This window comes from Protopterus annectens, chromosome 5.part1, assembly GCF_019279795.1.
Source record: "Protopterus annectens isolate FY-2018-M chromosome 5.part1, PAN1.0, whole genome shotgun sequence".
Classification (NCBI taxonomy): Eukaryota; Metazoa; Chordata; order Ceratodontiformes; family Protopteridae; genus Protopterus; species Protopterus annectens.
Genome location: NC_056736.1, coordinates 403735061 through 403757789, shown reverse-complemented (window position 1 = coordinate 403757789; position 22729 = coordinate 403735061).

The following is a 22729-nucleotide window of genomic DNA, read 5'->3' as shown; positions in this document are numbered from 1 at the left end:
ATGCCAAACACTAAGATGTCTCAGTCAAGAAATGATCAGGAGCACGTCATAAAGGAGCGAGAGTGCATTAGGCAAGAAGTGACGAAAGCTGTTAAAAATTTCAGAAAAGGAAAGGATATTTTCAAGATAGGAAGAGACCAGTTGAAAGACCTGAAGCACAGGTTTTATGAGGAAGAAGCTCCATTGCAAGAGAAACAAAACAGCTGAAGCAACAGACGTAAAGAATACTAGACAAGAAATATGAGTTTTTGCAAGAGTCATTTAATTGTGCATATTTTATAGTTTCCTGGACTCCAAAAGGCTTTAGCAATGCTGTCAGATTAACAATTAAACTATTTATGTCTGTTCTGTGAACGTGCTGAGGAAGATAATATTCCAGCATTGACAGTGGATGACCAATGTAGATTGGGGGGGGGGGGGTTGCATGCATTTCACAATATTTTGAATACTGTGGTTCTTATGATATTCGCACAACTGTCTAAGGACTGGTTATGTCCCTGAGGTGTGGAGAATTGCTGTTGTGCTGTCCTTGCATAAAAGTGGTCTCTCTACTGACCCTGAAAATTATACAACTATTAGTGTCACTAGTATTATTTGTAAAGTTATAGAACATATTATAGCTGAATTAATAAACAGCTTTTAAAGTAGAAGGTGATGTTCAACTTTTACAATTCTCCTGCATTTTAGTACTTTTTTCATAATTCTGACTTTCGCAGTTACAAGTCTCAGGATATGGAAACTGAATGATCAAAAATCCAGACTTGCATATGTTAAGTCCAAGATTGTTATTTCTGAGAATATTCCATTTTAAATTTAGAGTAATTGATCATGTTCTAGCAACAACCAGGGGAGGTGATTTGTCCAATTTTCTGGACCTCAAGGAATATGAATAGATAGTGAGGCTTTCCGCTGATACACCCCCTGGATTAAATGCAGCATTATCCTTAAAACCTATTTTAACTAGAATACAACAAACTAGATTAAAATGAACATGTGTTTTAATATGTTTAATATGTTTTATGTTTGTAAGAATTTGTTAAAATGCTTATTTTTAAATATTGATTACAAACATTTTGTATGTGAATCATGTGACCATGGCTGCAGGTCATATGATTTGTTTTATGTGTATATATATGGGCGGTTTCATTATACCTGTTGTCATACATTGAAAAAGGGTTTTTAACCTGAAAGCTTTGTGTTGTTATTATAAAGGTTTTTCACTCAACTGTTGTTGATTTGTGAATTTCCTTTCTCCCATCCAATCGTCAAGGTTCCTTTTGTAGAGGGCCAAAGAGGTGCTCTGCTTGACATGTATGGGCAGTCTGTTCCAGAGTCTGGGGAGTCTCTGGGTCAGGAACCTATCCCTCCAGCATGTTTTGTTTATTGGGATGACACGGTTTATATCCCTAGAGCATTTGACTCTGAGGGATTGGGATTTCTTTAAGTGTAGCATGTCCAACAGCTCTGGGTTTGACATGGCCTTGTATGTTAAGCAGAGATCGTCTCTGAGTAGATGATATGCGACAGAGTATAGCTGGAGTTTTTTAAGGTGGTCAGCGTAGGGCATCTGTTAGGCCTGCGATTCTTTTAGTGAGGCATTTCTGCAGCCTTTCCATTTGTTGCAGATGTCTTGAGAGGTACATACCAAATGGGGCATTGTATTCTATAATGGGTCTAGTGAGGGATGAGTACAGTGGGACAATGACCTCCTTTTTTCTGGATGAAAAGCCCTTAGCGATGAGGTGTGCCACATAGAAGGATTTCCTGACTGTTGTGGTGATGTGGTTATTGAAGGTGAGACCACTGTCCACCTCTGTGCCTAAGTCCCTCATCACACTTTCAGTGTTTAGTGTACTGCCACCTATGTGGTAATTCACGGGTACATGTTTTTTCCCAAAGGGGATATCTATACATTTCTTGGCATTGAGCTTGAGCCCATGGCTCTGGCACCAAGCACCTGTTTCTGTAAGGCCCTTTTGTAGAGTATCCACATCATTTGGGGATTCAATAATGGCTCCCAGTTTGCAGTCATCTGTGAACTTTGTTAGCCAGAGTACCTTAGTGTTGGCCTGTACTTCAGAGAAATAGATGCCAAACAAGAGCAGTCCCAGGACTGAACCCTGAGGTACTCCACTTGTCACTTGTCTGGAGCTGGATTTGGAGTCCTCTACTTTTACAGTGTTGGTTTTGTCAGTAAGCCAGTTGGCAACCTATCGAGTGATGTAGGGATTAATGCCCAGCTTAGTAAGTCTGTCTATGATTCCAGAGTTGGGGATGGTGTCAAAGGCCTTGGCGAGGTCCAGATAGGCTGTGTGGACCACCTTACCCTCGTTCACGGCTCTGGAGACTGATTTGAGGAAGTCAATCAGGTTCAGGAGACAAGATTGTCCCTTAAACGAACCCAAACTGGGTGGGATCCAGTGTTTGAAGGTTGCCGATGTCTTTGTTTATAAGTTCCATGATAATACGTTCCATGGCCTTGCAGATCAGGCTCATCAGACTGATGGGGCAGTAGTTCCCGGGATCCAAGGTTTGTGTGTGTGTGTGTGTGTGTGTGTGTGTGTGTGTGTGTGTGTGTGTGTGTGTGTGTGTGTGTGTGTGTGTGTGTGTGTGCATGTGTGTGTGTCTGTGGGTACTATGGAAGAAATAACTTGCAAGCTACTTGCGTTCTCTGCTTACCAAGTAAACTCTGTTGATGGCTTCAACTGTTCAAGATGTCACCATATGAGTCAAATGTGACTCAACAGCTTTGAATCAATCAACTGTTTATTGTTATGAGTTCCAAAGAAGTAAGATAGGCCATCTAGATTAAGTGGGTAGGGAATGTATAATCGTCAAAATAAGAAATGAGGGACTATTTTTTTTAATTTACTCTAGAAGGGCTATAACAGTGGGCCAGATTGAATAAAGCCTACACTTGTACACTAAGTGTACACAATATATATTCAATACAATTTTAATACATTTTTTCTGCTTTTTAGACACTCAGAAAGATTACATTAAGTGTACATGTAGTCTACACTTTGTGATAGCCATTATGAATCCCTGTCAATATTTAAAGCTGCAAGAATATCAGTAGGAAAACTAAAATTAGGAGGAAGAAGGTGTGAGTTATGTATGGGTTGTCTGTTCACTCAGAACAGTGTACACTTAGTGCACACTTAGTGTAGGTGTTATTGAATCCTGGGGGGGGGGTAAATAATCTCATTCAGTACAAACACAACAGTGGTGCAGTCGAGGTAGAAAAGGGAGACATGAGCCCTTCAGCAGTGTTATTAAAGAAAATTGTCCGCCTGATGTACCTGATCCTGAAACACAAACCAGCAAGCATGATAGCACCAAAACAGTCTATAATATGAGAGATGGTATAGTGTGGAATGACCACTTTGGAAATTAATGTGATAGATAACAGATGGCACAGATAGGGAAAGGTAAATCTTTAAAAGTGACCATTGTCTAGATAAATGTGTAAACATAAAGGAAGGTCCAGCACTATAGGTAGCTGCATAACCTTCTCCACCACCATGACCCAATTTTGTGCCTGTACTTTAAACTATAAAAATATGAATAAAACATTTAGTAGTCAGCTTAACAAGGGTAACATTAACAAGCTTGAGCTGGATTTGCTCATTTTATAGTAGCTAAGGCATTGCCAGCTCAAACTGTTATTTCTTCATATCATTATTGCTTGCTTGCTGCTTATTTTAGAAATGTGTTTAGGTTTGAAACATTCATTTTAATGGTTCTTCAAGATCAATTAATGGTGGACAAGGAGCATTTTTGTTATTTTCTTTGACTGATGACTCTCTATGCAAGTTTGAGTAATCTTGGAGTAAGAATATATTAGGAAGGGGTGCGGGAATGTCATGGGGGCTGCAGTTGCCACACTCCTGCTGTTTAAAATGCTAGCTCTGAGATCAATGTACCTCAGAGAAGGGAGAATACTTCTAAACATCATAACCTCAGACTTAATGTATATTCCCCTTTCTTATACAAAACTTTCCACACTTCTAAGTTTCACATTTATGTTCCTTGGACTCTTTACTCACACCCATATTGATAGACTAACCAAAAGCTACCATATGAACTGCACCCATGAATAAACCTGCTTGCAGCTTTTCATCTTTAACAAATAAACAAGCATGGAGTTATTTTCTGAATTGTGTTTCTGACCTCCTATGGCAATAATAAAATGCCCATAATCGTCAGAGTGGAATGAGTTACTGCAGTAAAAAAATAGGTACACATTTTTGCAGGATAGGCCATTTGTATTTCCAATTTGTAGTTAAAGAAAAATGAAATGAAAGATGCTGACCAATCCTTAACCTTCATGTTTTCCATCTAGACCTTAAGCATATTGGTTAGTCATGTGTTAGAAATATACTCTAGTGCATGGAATGTTATTTATGATTTTATTTATTTACTTTGAGAGGTAAGCGGACTGGTCAGCTTGTATCCAGTTTCAACCAGGACCTCATTGCCAATACAATAAAAAATGCAAACAATTCAAAGGAAACAGCATTATAACAAACTAGTTAAAATAGCACTTTAACCCAATACTAAGTGCAAGTCTAGACTAGACAGGCAGATATAGTTTGGCCTAGGCTATATTATCTGGTCATCTCTGCTGTAAAGAGTGTACTCAGTGTGTTTAATGTCATCTCTGTTAACTGCAGCTTATGAATACTTTATCTATTGGCAATATTCTTTTTCATCTTATTATAGCTGTCCAGATATGTGCACTGTGTGTGTATAGGTTTGCACAGTATGTGCCAGAGCTGAATTTTACTTGGTTAATGTGTCACTCTTCTGTGTTAGGCTTCATAATAACTTTAACTGTAACCCTAGTATGACAATGTGGAACTTTTTTTTCCAGGCCTCCACTGAAAATGGGATAACAAATTTCAAATAAATAATTAAATAAGTGTATTACAAGTCATAATGTAGTTAACCTTCAGAGTGCAAAAAGAAAAATAATAATAATAGGTTCATAGGTGTTTACTACGGTTCATAGGTGATTACTAGGTTAACGACCACAAGGGCCTTTTTAGGCCTAGCCATGCATCCTGAATCTCTGATAAGTTCTGACACCCTTGATAAGTGTAAGCATGGGCCTGAGAGATGAACCATTTACAGGTTACCTGTTTGCATCAGAGACATAGGTGCCAAACCAGGGATGAATTTCCAGTTTCCCATCCAATTGTCCAAGTTGCACTTGAAATAGGTTATGGAGGAACTCTGTTTCACATGGATGCGGAGCCTGTTCCATAGATGGGGTAGTGTCTGGGATACCTACCTATCTCTCCAGCAAGACCTATTATATCACAGGCAAGGTTTAAGTCTTTAGAACAGGTAATTCTGGTGCTGTTTGCTTTGTGGATATGCAGGATGTCCATCAGAGTGGGGTCTGACAATGCTCTATATGCCAGGCATAGATCTCTCCTCAAAAGCTTGTAGGAGACAGAATACAGTGATAGAGCCTTGAGGCAGTCTGGATAGGACATTTTACTTACGCCCTGTGTTCTTTTACTGAGGAACCTCTGTGGACGTTCCAATTGTTGGATATGGGTGCATACCAAAAGAGGAACTGTACCCAATGATAGGTCTGATGAATGTTGAATACAGTGAAACAATGACTTCCTTGGACTTAGATGCCATACCTTTGTTTATAAATTGGCAACATAGAATGATTTCCTCACCACTGTTGACAGGTGATGACCAAAGACTAGATTATTATCTATGTGTGTCTCTAAGTCCCTGACTACTGGGTCAACTCTAAGGGGTGTGTTGTCAATATGATTGTGTCAGGTGGTTTTGTCTGTTCCTGTTGTGTCAGGTGGTTTTGTCTGTTCCTGTCCTTCCTGCAAGAAAGTGCAAACCATTTTGTTCCGCCAATTCTTGCACCCTACAAAATAAAGTAGAAACGAGAATCGCTGATTATTGCGTCTGTTTCCCCACTCTCAGAGGCCCGAACTCCTGCCGGCCTCACCTACTCCCTCCCCCCCATGCCTGTAGCCAGCTCGGGCCCTCCCTTCCCCCTCTGCCCCTCCCCCCCAGCCCCTCCCCACCCCCACCTTCCCCTAGTAGCCAGCCCCCCCCACCTTCCCCCCTCAAAATCTCTCCCCCCCTCCTTTCTCTACCACTCCCCCCTCTCCTTCTCCCTCCTCCCCCTTTCTTACCCCACACCCTTCCCCACTACACTTCCCTTTCCTCCCCCCTATCCCCTCCTCCACCTACTATCAGGCCCAAGGTATTTCCCCTTCTTACTGCCCTTATTTTTTAACAAACTTGCTCCCCCAAACTGGCATATCCCCTTCCCTAGGGCATCTTCCTTTCACACCTCCCTATCTTCCAAACTTGCTTTAAGCTCATCTTCCCCCCAAACAAAACAAGATCCCCCCTTCTGCCTCCAAAAACATTTCCTCCCAATAAAGATGATAGCCTAAACTATCCCATCCCCAAAATACCTAATCAAAATCCATCCTCTAAAAGATTCTTCAATAACACTATTAAAAATCACTACTACATCTGATCCTAACATTCAAAGAGACACCCTTCATTTCTCTGACCTCTTGGTTTCCTACTCATTATCCTGACCCTTTTACATCCCTACCTACATACCCTACACCCACTACTCATCTATGTAGAACTGAAACAACAAGAACATTTACCCTCTTATGTCTACAGCGGAAACCATGAGGTACATACATTACTCAGACCCAATTTGAAACCTATCACTCAGGTACAGAGATTCTCCTGTTTAGGAATTGAAAATAAATCATGGAAATAGGCTGATAACCCAGGAACCCATTTAAATTAATTGTACAACCTCATTAATATCTAAATTAAACCAAAAGAACTTGTCAACCTCCTAATAAAAAAGGATATCTGGTGGACCAACAAAGAACCAAATCAAAAAACCTATCCTGGGGAATTTAACACAGGTTACCTACAAGAAAAACCCCCCAAACCCCACCTACTGTTATGGTAAGAACACTGTTCTACCCAATCCTACCCCACTGTCTAATTGATTACTTCCCTTTCATATCTACCCACAACCACCTAATCTACATACTCCCAAAAAAACTTATCCTATCCCCAACTAGGACCCCCACCTTACAAAAATAAGGAACCCTCCCAACTATACCTATTGGACCCATTTCCCAAAAACCCTATCCCCCATCTAACTATTGATTACCCTTCAAAAAGATTATATAGACAATCTCCTATTAATTATTACCCCCACCTTCCCAACAGACACCAGACCTATTCCTAGAAAGAAAAAAAATTTCCCACTTCTAAACAGCCTAAGAGCCTTCAAAAACTCCCCCCCTTCCAACTTAACCTCTACTTGACAGGCGTTTCCCAAGAGCTTTGAAAATCAACGACCAGATCAAACCTAAACCCCCATTAAGAACAGAAACCAAAAGAAAATAAAATGGGAATACCAAAACCACAGCCAAGAAACCATTATTGGCTAACACCTTGGGCCACTACTCCCAAAAAGCTAAAAAGCCCAGAACAGATAGAAATTACAAAAAACCAAAACAAAACAAACAACACAGAAAAACTAAAAAAACACACAAGAAATAACTAACAAAACACAAGGTAGGAATTAAAACTCCTCCCCTCCAGGTAAAAACACTACCCCCCACCCTATTAATGGGCGGGCCCCCAACAACGATTTCCACCAGTGTAATCCAAACTCTGAAACCAGCCAACGTCACTAGCTCTTCTCACCTTCACCTCCACCTCTGCCTCACTCTACACTCTCAATAACTAAAGCCTCCTCCTACAATCTGCTGCTACCCCCTACCTCTTAAAAAAACCAGTCTTTACCTCCTAAAAGCCACCCACCTAAAAACTCAAACCAACCAAGCCAGCTATACCCACTTAAAAATCTCATCCTATTATAGATATTTATCTATCAATCCTGAATATATCAATCTATCTAACTATACTATCTTCATGAGCTACTCTCTTATCATGTTTTTCAGAACTACCTGAATCACCTCAACACATCCCCAATAGCAAGATTTAATATATAGCTAAATCCAGAAAAGGTACCCTTAAACAACTCCTCCCATAGACTTCTAGCAATAAGCTACCTTCCTTAACTACCTTCACTTAGCCTGTTCTTGTCTTCCACCCCAATACTACTACGCCTAACTCTTTCCTACTCCCCTCCCCTCCTTTTAATAACAAGTACTTTCCCCATTGCCCATGTCTTCAAACAACAATATCCCTATATGGTCAATCACCAGCTTCTTTCTAACTTCTCCATAACAAGCTGGTCAGCTTCCACCTAACAACTACTTAAGCAAGCTGACACTTAAGAGAAACAATTTGGGCTGTCCAGTGGTGAAACACACTATCTGACCTGCTCTGACCACAGTGTGTGAACTATCTGACCTGCTCCTCTTGGACTTTGGTCTGTTTCTCGGCTTCATAATGCTTCCTTCACTCAGTCATCCAATTTCCCACACCTCTCATTCAGTCACTTCACTCCACCTTCTAAATTCAATAAACTCTCAAAACTCCACTCAAATTCCATTTCACCTCGATCAAAACTCAAAACAAACTTCAAACAAATCCAACTCGCTAACTCTGTTTCAAAAAATTAAAACAAACCCTTTATCTTGAAACTCCCAACACTCTAACAAAAAAGAACTCCCAAATACTAACAATATGAATCCCCATCAAAAACCAATCCCTCCCATCTCCAAATATGACCTTCTATTATTAACCACACTATTAACCACACTAGTCATTGTGTACACCACCGAACTACTAATTGTGTTTATAATTACCAAAACCGTTAAACTGTAAACAAGAAACTTGTGGAAAAAACTACAGAATAAAACTTGAAACACCTATACATAAAAAACTTTTTTAACCCTCCTCCCCCTCCTCTCCTCCCCATCTCCTCTCCACCCTCCTTGTATTTCCTCCTCTCTCTCCTAACTAATATGCCTACGTGCACTGCATGCTCTGTTGCCCTATACTCACCATTGCCTTAACCTTCCTTAACCTAAAGCCTTAACTCTGGTTGGAACTGCCCAAACTTCTCTGGTTGGACTCAACCAACTGCAATCAACCAACAAACTCAAACTCCACTCACTGTAACTCAAAAAACCCGGACACTGACCCCAACTCCCTCCCCTCATCAACCCCTACCAGATTAAAAATAACTGCCAATAAACTCAAGAAGCGTTCAGATACTAACCATGGTATCTACCTGAAAATTGTTGGTGATGCCCCTCCCCAAACTGGAAAACACCGAAACGACCCCTCATAATCCATTCAAGCACCTAAAAAAAATATCTCAAAATAATATCTCAAAAATAATCTCAACCCTGTCTCAAGTTACTAACTGAACCATATTGAATCATAACACTTGTATCATAGTCCCTTATCACCTTAGTCTCATCATTTTCTTATATTCTCTCGATCTCTCGACCTAATCCAGTAAATTTTTTTCCAGACTATCTTCACTTAGTCTATGCCATATAACTTATAATGTATAACCTGCTGTTTTCTATATATATTTATATAAAACCTACTATATTTTATTTTTTATCTATGTAATGTTACATGTATTATTCTCATTATGTTGGAGCTTTTCTCCCCGGGCCTCTACTGAAAAAGGATATGTATCCAGCTAGACTAGCCCGGTCAACAAATGTAAAATAAAAATAAATAATAAATAAATGAGCATTTTTAACTTAGATGTATTAACTAGCACTGAGGAAGGATTATTTCCGAAAGCTTTGTTTTAAATAAAGTGAGTTTTCTTATCTCATTCGTCTTTGGATATTCTACTGGCTCTGAATAGAGAAGATTTAAACCGTGGTTGGAGTATTTTTTTTTATTTTTTATTTGTCAATATGATAGTTAACAGGGATGGATGACTTCCCAAAGGATACTATTATGCATTTCTTGGCATTCCGTTTTAGTCCATGGGTCTGACACCAGTTGTTTGTCTGTGTCAGCCCTTCCTGGAGAACATTTGTGTCAGTGTAAGATTCAGTGATAGCTCCTAATTTGCAATAATCTGCAAATTTAATCAGCCAGAGACCGACATTGGCCTTGACTTCTGAGAAGTAAATGCCAAAAAGGAGCAGGCCAAGGAATGATCCCTGAGTGACTCCACTTGTGACTGGCCTCTTTGTAGAGGAGGACTCCCCAGTTTTAACCTCTTGGGTCCTGTCTGTGAGCCAGTTGACTATCCACCGGATGACATATGGGTTTGTACCTAACTTCTTGAGTTTGTCAACAATACCTGAATGGGGTATTGTGTCAAATGCATTGGCCAGGTCAAGGGAGGCAGTGTGAACTACTTTGCCCTCATCCATTGCTTTGGTGACCTTCTCAAAGAAGTCCACCAGGCTGAGTAGGCATGATCTGCCCTTGATGAAACCAAACTGGGTTGGGTCCAGTGTCTAGATGTTTACTATATCTCTATTGATCATCTCCATGATAATTCTTTACATGGCTTTACATATAAGACTAGTGAGACTTATATAAGACTAGTGAGACTTATGGGTCTGTAGTTTCCATATTCTGTAGAGAGCCCACCTTTGTGGAGAGGGATGACTGTTGCCTTTCTTCATTTATGAGGCACAAAGCCTGTTTGGAGGCTAAAGTTAAAAAGTAATTTCAGAGGCCCTGATAGGTCATGTTTCATGATATTAAGAAGGCATCCTGTGATATTCTCTGGGCCCATTGATGCAGTGTTCATGGTCTTAGAGAGAGCATTAAGGACCTGTTCCATAGTGATAGTAGGGGGAGTTACATTTGATGATATTTCCTGAGGGAAGGTTGCAGGGGAGGAGGGGTAAATTTGATGCTGAATTTATCAGCCAGGAGGTTTGCTATATCTTCTGGCTCAGTATAGGTGGTTTCATTTACTATGAGCTCTCCACACAACTGTGTATTGCCTTTGAGGTTGCAGACATAGCTAAATAATGCTTTATGGTTGTCCTTGGCCTGGGAGGAGAAACTTAGCACAAGTTTGGCTTTGGTAGACTTTATTTCTCCTATGAGTTGTTTGTTTAGCTTGATGAGAGTGCTTTTATCCTGCTGGGTGCTGCACCCCCTAATTTTTGGCATGATTTTCTTCCTCCTTTTATACAGCCAACTGATTTTGTGATTTTACCAGGGTGGCTTGTTTTTGGAGTTAGTTCTGTACTCCTTCCTGGTGGGTACAGCTGCCTCTATGCAGCTGTTAACATGCTTATACAGGGATTCTGTGAACAGTTCTGCATAGGCAGAAGTGTTCTTAGGGCTTATGGGGGCTTGAAATTTTGCCAGATTCTCACTTAATAGCAAGACATTAGCCTTAGAATAGTTCCTGAATATTCCAGGTTTAGCTGGGGGTCCAGGTTTTATTTTTACTTCAAAGGAGAGCATTTTGTGGTCTGAACGTACCAGGGAGGCATTACAGTAGGGGGTTAGCAGCAGTCTCTCATATTAGTGAGGACCAGATCCAGTACAACTGCACCCCTGGTTGGTGTGTTAACTATCTGGTCCAGGGAGTTTACAAAATTCATGAATCTCTGTGCATGTACGTTTGGTGTCATATAGGATTCCCAGTTAATAGTGGGGTAATTAAAGTCACCCATGAATATGGTATTGAGTTGGATGGTTAGTGTTTCTAATAAGTTTAAATACATGGTATGGGTTTCCTGGGTCATAGAGGGGGACCTATAGCTTGCAAGGAAGTGGTACTGGATTTTACCTGTGGTGATTTGAACATGGATCAGCTCAAGTGCATTGTCCTGTTTGATCAGCCTTGAAGTATATTTATTTTTTTATGTAAATAGAGACACCTCCACCTTTAGTCCCTGCTTGTGAAGTAGCTGGCCTAAATGTGTGGAAGGCATTATAACCCTGCACTGTTGGTATGCATTCTGCAGCTTTAAACCATGTCTCAGTGACCATACAGACATCAGCATTCTCTAGGGTAAAGAGAGCTTCTAGGGAGTGGAGTTTTTTGTTTAGACTCCTAGCACTGAGCAGTAATACTTTTAGATTTTCTTGGTTTTGATTTGTTATGTTGGAAGTACTTTCAGTTTGGCATTGCCTAAAAAAGGCACTATGGGGGAAGACAATGTTTTAGCTAATAGTTGAAAGCCTAGAAGGGAGAGATGCAGACCACCCCTGGCAAAGCAGCATGGTCTGTTGACCATCTCCTTCCATGCAGACAAATATTGCACGCCCTTAGAATGACACCAAAAACTAAGCCAATTATTAAAGTCAATCATCTTTTGTTCATATTGTGGCATCATGCTTGGAGAAGGTAAAATGCTGCTTAATGCTAGGCTCATACCAGCCTGAGACACATATTCCAAGAGCTCTATAATGTCTCTCTTCATATAGTCTAGAGAGGTACATCTCAGGTCATTTACTCCCACATGGACTATGACTGAGTCATATTGGTAACTGTGGTCCAATGACCAGAGTGCATGTGTAATGTGATGGATCCTAGCCCCTGATAAGCAACTGACTGTACCTTTGTCCTTACTTAGCCTGGTGAGAGGGACATCAGTGTGTCTCACGATGGAGTCTCCAATGACTAGAATGTTGGATTGCGTGGTGACTTGCCTTATGGGCTTAGAGGTAGAAGCTCCATGAGATGTAGCTCTATGTGTTGATGTGGGTGTTGTTTTGAAAGAGTTTGTTTGGGGCTGCTGAAGGTATGTATTATGTGTACTCCATCTAGGAGGTCTTTGTGGTTTAGGAAGGTTACATGTAAGTGTCTCAGCATATGCGGGTCTGTATGTCTGCTTTGAATTTTGTGTGATGGGTGCAGAGTGTGCACTACTGACAACCTGTTTGACATTAGGAGTAATTTTATGTTAGAGTTTTGCCTCCAGTGATATTGTGTAAATACATCTATCACATACCATATCAGTTTGTTTGAGAATAAACTGGTTGTCAGTAAACATGAGGCAATTTCTACATTACCTCAGGATGCCCATATCCACCAAGCCAGTAATGGAGAGAGTAGGAAAGTTCACATTCATGGCAACAGACCCTTTTTTATTGATTAGACAGTTGGAGTGAGAATATCTATCACTGTCAGGAGTATCCAGTTTGCAACTATGTGGACAGTGCTTGTCACTGCAAACTAGTTGTCCTGTGTGCAACTAGAAATTGGAGAAATTTCAGTTGTGCTTTTACTGGAAAAATATCACTCAAGGTGTCTGAGTCTGTACAGACCACTGCCAAACACTTGAGGGGAAACTAATACGTAGACCTAGAAAATTTAAGGATGATGATTTAGGCAGATATTCCGAGGTTAGACACAAATCAAGCAGTACTTACAGAAAACAAATAATTAGTTTGTCATGAATGATTAAAAGAGGGGAGTCAAATGAATGGCTATTGTCTGGCTACTACTAATGCTGGTCTCACCACAGCTTCACTCTGTTGGGATATAATGTTCCTTTGCTTCTTCTCTCACCAGAACAAAATCTTAGCACCAATCCCAAGAAGAGAAGCAGGCCACAGCCTATTTGGTGGTCCACAGTCTTGAACCAGATGATGCAAGGGTCTGTAGACTTGTAGCCTTTCCCTGGTGGGTGCCTCGAATAGCAACCAGACCAAACTGGTACGTTAAGCACAGACACTCATTCTCCAACCAGAAACTGTCAGGAATCAATGCACTCTGTTCCTTCTCTCACCAGGATCAAAATATAAGCACAGATTCCAAGTTGTCAACTATAAAGCAGTTATTAGGTTTTCTGGTGATCAGCAGGCCCCACGAAATAATGTCCTTGTACTCCTTCTCTCACCAGGATAAAAACAGAAACACTAATCCCAAGATGACTACTGAGAGGCTGAATTTGGGCTGTCCAATAACTGGTGGTCTTGCAATAGATGTTTAAAGGAAAGATGAAAAAAATGCTTTATCCTAAATACTGCAGTATGCACTAAGCAGTTAGATATGAAAGTGGGTAACTTAAGTTTTAGCTGTCTAAAAAGTTAAGTTTTAGTGTAGAGCCACTGTTTTTAAAAGAGCAAGATGGACTGAAAGGGAGTAGGTACTTTTATAGTCTGGTACTATAGAATACAGTAGGATGGCCCGTAAATTAAGTAGTTGAAGGAGAGTGAGTTCACAAAATGATAGTCTTGTGATTACTCCCACCAGCCACTGAAAGGAGAGAGGGAACAAGATAACTGGTCAAATTAACATAAGAGGCAGACAACTAGAAAGACAGTGGTGTTTAAGAACACAACAGTAACAGGGTGAGAGGGTGGAAAAAAATTCTGTCCGACTCAGAAGAGACAGAGCTGTGGTCTCTTTTCAAGTTTTAATATGCAGTTAAAAGCAGAATACAAGTAAAACACAGTGTAAAGAAAACAAACCACAGTACACAAAATAGAAAAAGGCAATAATGCAATACAAACAAAAAACAAGAAATAAAGAGCAAACTAACATTTCCCTCACAGCAAGCTGTGAGAGTCTGGGTGAGCCTTTCCAGTAAATATTAATAATAAATGTGTTATAGGGCATAATATAGTTAACCTTAAAACTGCAAAAAGAAAAAAGTAGGAACTTTTTCTTGTGGGGCAAGAGTTACTGTACACTCAAACAGATGTCTTTATTTGTACAACAAACTTCAGGGTACCTGCATTTAGGGGAAATAGGAAAGTTCTTTCATGTTTTTGCAATTTGCTTTAAAATTTTAGTTCTGTTCTTCTGTTCAAAAAACAATAGTTCTACTTAGTTGTTATTAAATATATTACCACACTCAACGTAGACTCGCTGTACAAGGAAGGACGAACATCAGCATTTGCATTTTAATGTAGGCCCTGACACTTCCTTCCACATTCACTATTTCTACTTGACCTGTAGACATCTGATTTTTAGCACAAAATTTAATAGACAAAAATCTCTCTGTATTTAACTGTATTTAAGGACACATTTTTCAATGACTATTTTCTCCTTCTACTGTCAGTTTCATAGGTTTCTGTTTTTTTTTTTTTTTTTTTTTTTTTTTTTGGTGATGTCTAGGTCAGATATTTTTCAAGACTGTGATGAGTAAAAGCCTTTAGAAGTTTAGATGTTTACTGCTGACTTCTGAGTAAGCCAACTGCTAAACTTTAACTTTCAGTTTTGTAACCATCTTCAGAGAACACTATTGGCTTTTGAGGGCAAAATTAGCTTTGAACTGTGACACCGAAGACTGTATCTAAATAGAGGGGATTTCCCCTAGCATACATCATGTCAGTTGCAACCTGTAGGCTGATAAAATATATCTGTCATACCATTTTAAACAAAATATTATTGGAAAAGCTAGGTTTGATTGAGAAACCAGGCTAACTGCCAGAGTCAATCTGAAAGCCATGAAACCAGATTTGTGGAATATGTTAACATTTCTGGTACATTTTATTTAAGAAATCTGAGTATGTTGAGGGAGGATTTCCTGTGGTTATAAGCAAAGCCTAATGTTTAGTCATAAGATGTGGTACTTTTTATGTACTTATTAGCAGATAGGTGTACTTGGCCACAAGAGTTATTTTCAGCCCCAGCCTAGATCAGTACTTAAAATGTAACAAAAAAAAAGTATAATTTCACATCCAATGGAAGCATTAACAGTTTAGTAATATTATTACTATTTCTGCAGAGAGAGAGAGAGAGAGAGAGAGAGAGAGAGAACAGTTATATTGCCATAAACTTAAATAATGTATCACAGTAAGCCAGATAATTCTTGAAATACCTTTGCTGTACAAATAAACAACTATATATGAAAATATATATTTCTTAGTTTGTATTGCTCATATTGTTATTTTGATTGCAGTGCATATATTAGTGTAGTAGTCTATTTTTTATTTTTCCCTCGGATACTAAACTTTCTCATCTAGTTGCTAGAGCTCATACTGTTAAGTTTGTGAGCATATGCAGCAGACAAAAATACATCCCCAGTGGTGTCCCACAGGAATTTGTCCTGTGCCCTTCCTTGCATATACTTCTCTGATATGAATAGTGATATCAAGGTGATATAGTTAACCGGGTTTGCTGTTTACTGTAAACTGGAGCTGGTTATCAAATTCCATTCTGATATTCAAAATTATTAAGTAAACATTAGACCAAGCAAATGCTTGGTGTGTTAATCATGGGATTGCCATCAGCACTAAGAAATGCATATAGTTTCCTTTAGTAAATCCCACATTACCACCATATACAGGTACCATACTAATAACATTCTACTTAAATTTGAACCACTCATCACAGACTTGGGTACCCATGCTGAAGAAAACTCTCCATTGACCCCAGTATGCCTAGCATGGTTAGAAAATTCTTCTACCCTGTACAACTTATCCCTCATAGTACCTATTCAAAGTCAAGACAAGTTATAGCCCCACTTTATTCCTCCTTTACTAGGCCCATCTCTGAATGCAATCCCTCCTTTAGCATATACCTCACTGATAACCTAAACCAGGTTAAGAGACCTCAACATTTCCTTGCGAAAACAATCTCAGATCTTAGTGCCCCCAGCTAATCTGATAGATTAAAAGCCTTCTGCTCAGTCTTGTACATTATCCTAAAGGGTGATTTCTGCTTAGTCTCCATGAACTAGCCAATATTCTTTGAACTCCTTCACTTATGTAAACAGAACCAGTGCTGACTACATCGGGTAAAGGCAGGTGAAGTAGCTATCATATACCCTAACCATCTAAACACTTCTCTATAGCACCATAACCACTCCCAGTTTAACACTACAGAGATTCTCATTTCCTTTCTTGAACTTAACACATACAAAAGTCTGTGCATCATTGCAGGATATATTCCTCCTGAAAATACCATTCCAATCATTAATGACAAATTATCATGGGTGTCCACTAATATGCAACATGAAACAATAATTTTATGAGACTGCAGTATAGGTTCATTCAAAATTAAATTTGACACCCCCACTTCCAGCATCAGTCTCTCTTCAGACAACTCATAGATTCCCCAACCAGATACAATAAACCCACTAACATGGCATCACTATTAAATTGGCTGCTGTCATCATACCCGCGTAATATCTCCACCACAGGCACCGTACCAGACTCCTTAAGTGACCACTGAACCACTTTTGTCAATAAAATCCCTAGTCATGCCCCACAACAACACCAGAATGTAAGTTTATTGTAAAAAGTTTTACTTTAACTCTAAAATCTTACAACTGGTCATCTCTAAAAAAACACAACTCTACATGAAACTGTAATAAAATTCAATAAAACAAGAGCAATATTTAAAAATTGCTACTGATTTTGGGCCTTTACACCCCCCCTCCCCCCCATTATATTTGGCTTTGTCTAAAACTCTTGCACAATGAGGTTGAGAGATATGAGTAGATGGGCGTTCAAGTTAATATTCTTACAGCTATATAAACCAGGTAAGTGACTCAGAAAACAAGTTAAGAATGTTGTACTTCATATGCTTCAAATTCAGGATTCATGCTTATTTCTGGCTGCATGCAGAAATAGACACTTTTTCTTTACATTCAGCTGACATCAGCCTGAGTGACTTTTGTATATTACCCAAAGATGTGGTATCTATCTATCTATCTATCTATCTATCTATCTATCTATCTATCTATCTATCTACAGATACACACACAGACATGCACATAAACAAAGAGGGATGTGTGTGTGTGTGTGTGTGTGTGTGTGTGTGTGTGTGTGTGTGTGTGTGTGTGTGTGTGTGTGTGTGTGTGTGTGTGTGTGTGTGTGTGTGTCACTCTGGTGATCAGATGAATACTGATGAATGTGTGAAGTGACCGTCCCACACATTCATTTCTGATGGAATTGTAACACAGTTTTGTAGTAGTCCTTGATATTGTGAATATCCCTGATTTTGTCTCATATTTTTGGACTTTTCCACATAACATTTGTGATTTTCTGACAAATAATTGAGAACTGCAGTCACTAAATAGTAACAGATATTTGAGTTTCAGACTTCGTCCTTGAGAAAATACATACTAATGCAAAATGTATTATTTTTGGCAATTCTCTTAAGTATATATGTTGTTGTTGTGTCTTTCGGCTTTTCCCGGTTAGGGGTCGCCACAGCAGAACTCCGGTCCGCTAATGATTGTCGGTAGATGTTTTACATGCCAAGTTGCCAGCTCTGAAGCACAACCTTCAACGAAAGTACGCCCATTCATGCGTGTCTCCACACAGAAGACGCTCTAGCTGAGAATCGAACAGGACAACGTCGTACTGTGAGGCGACAACGAGCAGTATGTAAAATCCATCTATGATTCTGGGCCTTTGTTCCCCATTTTGTGTCTCTGAGTCATGAGTGAAGAGTCTGAGAGCTATGACTGCAAAGCAGTATTGACAAACGTAAGACAGAAAGTATAGAAAAGAAACTTTGAGACTTTACTCCTCTGTTTCAGGCAAACAATGATTTTCCATTGACATAACCTCTGTCATCTTGCAAAAGATATCTTTTTTCCATTACTTCTTGAAGAAGTGTTTGCTAAATGTTGTATGGTAGATTGTTTTTTAAATATTTTTGATAATGTATACCATTTCTCTTTGACCCTAATTTTAAACCAACACTACATTATGCTTTTGTTGGCTTTTGGTTGTCTGCTGTATGAGGTCCTATCCTCTTATATGGCATTTGGAGGGTTATTTTATAGCACTAGATTTTAAAAAGTACTGTCATCTGTATATACCTTGTGCGGTGGTGGTGCTGTGGTAGCGTTGTCGCCTCACAGTAAGACGCTGTCCGGTTCGATTCTCAGCTACAGCGTCTTCTGCGTGGAGACATGCGTGAATGGGCATACCTTCGTTGAAGGTTGTGTGTCAGGCCTGGCAAGCCGGTACGTAAAAATCAACTGCCAATCATTAGCGGACCGGAGTTCTGCTGTGGCGACCCCTAACCGGGGAAAAAAACGAAAGACACACAAACATCTATATATACCTTGTAAGCTAGATCAGGTCTTCACTTGCTCTTCTGTACTTTAGCAAAAATATATTTAATGCATTTTAACCTGATGAAATGCATTAATTTCCCCATTCCCTAATTTAGTTTGTAAATCTACTTTGCCTTTGCTGGATCCTGTTTTCATAAATTCTATCCCCCCTTCAACCCCACAGCTATTTAACCTCTGCGTTGCCTATTGTTCCAGTCATTCCTCTCTGTTCCTCATGTTAAAAGTTGCCAGGAGGGAAAGATGAGAGCTGTTGATGGTGGCATTTACCCTGCAGGGGCTGTGAGACTTTTTATATGCTCCCAATAACCTTTCCAAGATAATAAAGCATAATGTAATGCTGTATACACTGAACTCCGAGAAGATGTGCATCTATGGATTTCTACAAGTACTCCTTGACTACACATGCTCTCCTGAGTCCATATGCACCACCACAGCTCAATAGTGAAACTTCTACAAGATGGCACTCCCATGGCAAGATGTCATTGACATCCCAGCCTATCTGACCACCACCATCCCCCACAATGAATAAGCTGACCAGCTGCTCACTGCCATCCCTGTCCATCTGGAGCTTCCTGCACATGGAATGCTAGCAGAACCTGGACCATCTGAGGTCAAAACTTCAGTGCCACAGAGGCAATGCTTATTTATTCCAGTTTATTATTTATTTAATTCCAGTTTGGTTACCAGGAAAGTCCACTGGGCCCATAGGACCCGTTTTCAGTGGAGGCCCGGGGAGAAAAGCTCCAATAAACATAATACAGTACAAATATAAGAGATACAGCGATACATAGTATAGGACATACAAGGAGATGCATAGTATAGGACAGTTACATAATATGCACAGAGTAACACATATTCAAACAAATAGCTTAAGGTTGTTCTGGGGATTATGCAGATACATTTAAGCAAACACTCTGATCAAACACAGCAATAAAATAAGGGTAGAAAACACTTTACATGCGCTCATTTTTGATGCTATTTACAATATTTACACAGTTTTGTTGTGTGATAGGTAACTCTCGGAAATGTGGAGAGCTTAGACACACTCATGGTGTAGTAAATATAGGAGACTTAGAGAGGTTAGGAACCTGTGAGGAATCCTCATGGGGGCAAATACTTAGATAGAAATTAGGTAGGGTGATGGCAGGTGCATTTCCATTTAGTGGACGTGTTTGAAAAGCTGAGATTTAAAATTATCTGAGTTTGGTATAGTTCTTAGTGTGGAAGGAAAGGAATTCCATTTCTTGCCTAAGGAGAAATATAGGAGTAGTTGGCCAGCAGGATGTTTAGGCTTGTAGATAGCTATTAAGTTTTGATGTTCAGATCTGAGAGTTCTGTTGGTGGTGTATGGGGGAATGATATTTGCTAGAGCAGGGCATTTAGTAGAATGAAATATAATTCTGTGTGCAGTGGTGAGTTGGAGGCAGTTTATGTACTTTGGGAGTTCTAGCCAGTTCAGAGATTGTAGGGTAAGGCAGTGATGGGTGGAATTTCTGGATCTGGCAGCAAATTTTGAGATTTTATTATAGCAGTTTTCTAGTTTAGAGGAGATGGAGGCGGACAGGTTGGTTAGGAGAGGGGCTCCATATAATAAGGAGGGAAGAAGATAAGTTGAGGCCAGAGTTTGATTAGTGGAGTTTGAGAGAAAGTGACTATTCCTATATAGCATGCATAGTTTTTGGTGGGTTTTCTTAATATTTTGTTGAATGTGGATGTCACACTTGAGGTACTCAATAGTAATGCCGAGCAGTTTAGCATAGGGAACCACTTCTATATGTGAATTGGATTGATTAAGGACTTTGAAAGTACTTTTGTTGTAGGAGTAAGTCTCGGTGGGGGGGGGGGTAACATTTTTGATTTATTAGCATTGAGAGAGAGGTGGTTTTGGCACATCCATTCTTCAGTTATAGAAAAAGCAGTTTGGGTTTTATTGAGCAGTTCAGAGAGGTTAGAGGCAGAGCAGACTAAGGTTGAGTCATCTGCGTATTGAATGACTTTAGCATCAGGAATGGCAGTGTGAAAGTTATTGATGAAGATGTTAAAAAGCAAAGGCCCAAGGATGGATCCCTGTGGTACACCAGTTGGGGTAGGTAAGAAGGAAGAGATGGAGTTATTTCATTTTAATGCTTGAGATCTGTCTGATAGGTAGTTGGAGAACCAGGATAATGTTTCTGGAGAGAGATGAAGATTTGAGAGATGAGAGAGAATGTGTTTGTGGGAAACAGTATCGAATGCTTTAGACAGATCAAGCAAAACTGTAGAAACCAAATGTCCTGAGTCTCGGGCTTGATTGACAGTTTCTAGGAATGACAATAGAGCGGTTATAGTGCTATGGCCTGGGCAGAAGCCATGTTGAGTAGGTGTTAGAAGATCGTTTTGGGTAAGGAAAGGCATGAGTTGGAGGTGGATACACTTTTCTCGGATTTTGGAGATTGGTGAGAGCAGAGCAATAGGGCAGAAGTTTGAGATGCTGGTGTTTTTGCCTCCTTTATGAAGAGGAAGGATATAAGCTGAGCACCAGAGTTTGGGGACGTATGATTCCTTTATGGATCTGTTAATAATTATGCTAATTGGGAGAGCTATTCCATCAGTAGCACTTTTTAGGAAGGAGGAGGGAATATTGTCTGGAGCATTAGAGCAGGGTCTAAGTTTGGAAAGCAGTTTTTTTATGATATTAGTGGAGACAGGTTTCAGCTCAAACATGAGGGGATGGCAATTAGGGGAATTAGATGGAGAAGAGTGAGGGACTGGAGGGTTATTGTTGGGGAATGTCTTGGTCAGTGCAGAAATAGTTTCTATGAAAAATGAGTTAAATTCGGAGCCTAGTTCAAGGTCGGATTTACTAGGGTCAGGACAGGGGTTATTCTTGGAGCCAGGATTAAGAAGTGAGTGTACTGAATTCCAGAATTTCTTGGGGGTTTTATTATTATTAGACTGGATGTAGTAGGATTTTGTCCTTGGTGATTAGCTGTTTTGCAAGGTTGCGGAGTTGTTTGTATTGGAGCAGGGTATTGGGCAATTTGTTATTTTGGTAAAGCTTCCATAATTTGTCCCTTTGGATCATGGTTTGTTTTGTATGTTTGGTTAACCAGGGAGCTGTATTAGTCTTTATCCTTTTGTTTTGCAGCGGGGCAAGAGAGTTATAGAGTGTTTAGGAAGACAGAGTTGAAGTAGTCTATAGCAGAGTTGGTATATATTGGGGGGGGGGGTTGCCACCCTGCAAAAAAAAAGAAGTTTAAAGGAGAAAAGCGATGATCAATATTCTCTCGTTTCCTGAATTTTAAGTCTTTTTTTGACGTGTCAGTAGTCAGCATTTCAAGTGCTGACATTTCAGTAGGGAACTATTATGATCTCCTTTTGCCAATTGGGTTTCTATTGACATGTGGCTTTGATAGGGGGAATTTTTATATGTAATGTTTATTAGTTCTGATGAAGTCCATGTATTAAAGATGAAATAGCTAAATCATTACATTGAATCCAGTGGCCCTTTTGGTCATGTGTTGATGTTTTATCAGTTAAGTAAATCAGTTGCCTTGTTGAATCCAGATAAAGGGCTTCTGTTTGTTTTCCTGTTTCATTTGTTGAATGATAGCACTCATAAAGTTATATACCCTGCTTGGACATTATCTTGTCCCTTTTATAAGTGAAGGCATTATTGTTATTCATTCACTAGCTGTTGAGTTCTTGTTGCAATAGTTCTAGTATGCATTTGTCATTGGTTGAGCCAATTATTGAATATAAAGGGGAGATTGTACAATGAATGGGTATAGCCCACTGATAAACTT